This window comes from Engraulis encrasicolus, chromosome 15 (genome assembly GCF_034702125.1).
Source record: "Engraulis encrasicolus isolate BLACKSEA-1 chromosome 15, IST_EnEncr_1.0, whole genome shotgun sequence".
NCBI lineage: Eukaryota > Metazoa > Chordata > Actinopteri > Clupeiformes > Engraulidae > Engraulis > Engraulis encrasicolus.
The window spans coordinates 14,885,893-14,889,094 of record NC_085871.1 but is presented as its reverse complement, the minus strand read 5'-3'; the positions used below and the strand labels follow the sequence as shown (position 1 = coordinate 14,889,094).

At 40.6% G+C, this 3,202-nt stretch overlaps 1 long non-coding RNA gene across 1 annotated transcript; it reads left to right on the top strand.

The window, feature by feature from the left end:
- The first annotated feature begins 1,035 nt into the window (after nucleotides 1-1,035).
- Nucleotides 1,036-2,832, top strand: LOC134464471 (uncharacterized). Its single transcript, XR_010037907.1, has 3 exons — nucleotides 1,036-1,126; nucleotides 1,209-1,301; nucleotides 1,430-2,832. It is a non-coding gene; the product is annotated as an uncharacterized LOC134464471 (long non-coding RNA).
- Nucleotides 2,833-3,202: the final 370 nt, after the last annotated feature.

Below are 3,202 nucleotides of genomic sequence, written 5' to 3'. Positions count from 1 at the left end.
AGAGACGCTGATGGGCCTTCTTCGCCAATTTGAAACCAAATTTGTTCAGCTACCATCCGCACACTATTACATACTGAGGACCCAGGCTACACTGCTGTATATGCACAAGCATGCTCTCTCTGCGAAATACTACAGTAGACAGTAAGAAATGGAATGGGATAAATACCAGATAAAATACCAAACAATTTACCAGTAACACTGTTTCCGTCTGGATTTGAACAGGAGAACAGGAGAGTCAGTAATGCGGATGTCAGGGGGAAGTGTATTCAGGCAACCATTCAAACTCTATAACAACAAACTCTGTTTGGAGATTGTGCCATTGAAATGAATGGTGGAATGGTGGAATGTCACTCACTCTAGAGCTAGAGTGGGATAAATCTGAGTCATAAAATCGGAACAACAAACAACAGTCTGCAGCATCAGTCTGCAGCAGCACAGGTGCAGCCAATTAAGAGAGGCATAGAACACTCAGACCAACTGCCAGCTTTTCCCCTAATTTTTGAATTTGAATTTTAGAACTCTGCTCTTAGAACACTCCTAGTCAACCACTGCTGATTGTCTTGCTGTGGGTACTAATCAGAGTTGCTTGTGAAACCCGGAGTTCAAAAGACATGAAAACACACACACACACACACGCACACACACACACACACACACACACACACACACACACACACACACACACACACACACACACACACACACACACACACACACACACACGTACACAGTGTAAACAACACAGTTCACGACCTACACACCATCCACTCGCATCCACTACATACTATGCAAGATACACGAAACAGAGTGACCCCTGTTCTATCTGTATTACCCATGAAATATGACAACAGCTACACATACACGCAAGATTTACTGCAGCCAATCAGATGTCACGCAAGCCCTAAGCACGCGAGCCGATGAATGAAACCGAGGCGCAAGGATTGTTTCAGTCTCTTTGACAACCATCATCTGAGCCAGCCACTTGCTGTTTGAAACGTTACCATCATCGTTATCAACCGTTATCATCACAAACAACATCAACTTACTTGAGCATCACCGGACAGTGTGGAAGATCGCCAAAGTGAGAACATCAACAAGAGCCACATGTTAGCTGACAGCCACGTCGGTAAGACAACTCTTTTATGTGACAAACGAAACACTGATATTTACCACCACCTCCGGCACTGATGCACTGATTCTGCTAACAGGCTAACCCCTCGAGAACCACCAGAGGCATCAACTTTTCACCATCATCATAGTCACCATCGTATCATCACGCAACACCATCTTCAGGAGCGACGGTGAGGAATAACTGTGTTTTAACTCTTGTCCTCTCATCTCCTGCACTGTGTGAATGGATTAGCCACAGAAATGTTAGCAATGCCCAACAAGAATAACGGTTGCCCCGAACGTTCATTTCTGCTAACAGGCTAACCCCCGAGAACTGCCAGGCATCATCATTCACCGCTGTGTGTCCATCATTGTACTCACCGGATTCACCCCCTTGAGCACATCATTAGGAGCAACGGTGAGGAATAACATCTGTTTAGCCGTTTAGTGCCCTTGTCCCATCTCCTGCACTATATCAATGGTTAGCCACAGAAATGTTAGCAAATGCCGACAAGAATAACGGTTGTCCCGAACGTTCCCAATGCACTGACCAGGCTAACGTTGTAAGCGTCACTGGTGAAAAAGAATATGTTTACGATCTTCACGATCTTTACAGATACTGATTACTGATACTGATAACTGATATTACTGATAACTGATATTACTGATACTGACTACTGATACTGATAACCATTAGTAGCCATTACTAATTATTGATATTTACAACCATCAGTAGCCATTACTGATACTGATGCTGATTACCATCAGTAGCCTTACACTAGTTACACTAGCCTTACAGTAGTTACTATTATTTACATAACACTAGTTATTATTACTGATGGGTTCTACACGAAGAGAAGTTTATTACTATTTCTTTAATAGTGATTTAACTAAGATAAGAGGATAATTTCATTGTTGTTATGAATGTAATGTTTCATTGCACTATGCAATTTAGTGAAGCCTTTCACAGTATTTAAATTAAAGTAAATAGAGGGTAATTTTTAGTGCAGTTCTTCTTACATGAATAGGCCTATTAGTGTAAGAGGATATTAAGCACGTCTCTGACAGTGATCCCTTCTAAGCTTTAGATTCTAATGTGTATTTTATGTTTTATGTTGTATGTATTTATTGTTGAGACATTTTGAATGTAGTTTTATTGGACCCTTTGCTACCTGCGTTTTGGTAGAAAGACGTAGCACATGAACGTCTTGTTTTCATGCACTTGAATTTAATGATTAGAGAAGATTTAAGAAGATATGTGATTTGTCATCCCAGTATGACAATTAGATAATATGATGCATCTTAGATTAATTGTACATTGTACTAATTGAAATGTATGTATGGATGAATGTGACCTATCAGGTCAGGTTTTTTGGAAGGATAGAAACCAAAGAAGACGACTGGGCCAGGACTTCACCTGGTCAAGGACACTGATGGCGAGCCTTTCCCAGAGCTTTTCCCAGAGCCTTTCCCAGAGCGACCACAGATACCCTTAAGTACCCTACCAAGGAACTTTCCCCCCCCTTTTCCACTTTTTACCATTTTTATTTTGTTTAAGGCCACGTGGACCATTGTTTATTTGAAGTGTGCACACTATTTTATTTTATTTGGGTTTTTATACATTCAAACATTTGTAAACAATATACGAGTTTTTCACTCAAAAAGGATTTATCTTGTCTGACTCATTATTGTTGCATAACACTCGCTCCTCTCTCTTACTTAGATCTTCTGATCCAGGTCCTAGTATCATTGTTCATTATTTTAATTGTAATTCACTTTCTTAAGGGAAAGCCCGGTTACACTTGGCCTAGTGGATAGGGAGGTGGTCTAAAGATCAGAAAGGTTGCAAGTGCAAGTCCCAATTCAACCAGTGTTGCTTTTCACAAATAATGAAATAACGACATATTTAGTTGTACATGGCATTAAAATGATGTCTGAAGTGTCTACAAAGACATATTGGGCTAAATTATAGGCCTACGGCAGTGTTGTTTTGAAATCACAGTGACATTTGCTGGAGTGTTGAGGGTTAATTAGGCCTTAACAGCATCAAAAGTCACTTGAAAGAACAAGCTGATGAGAATCAAGCTGAGAG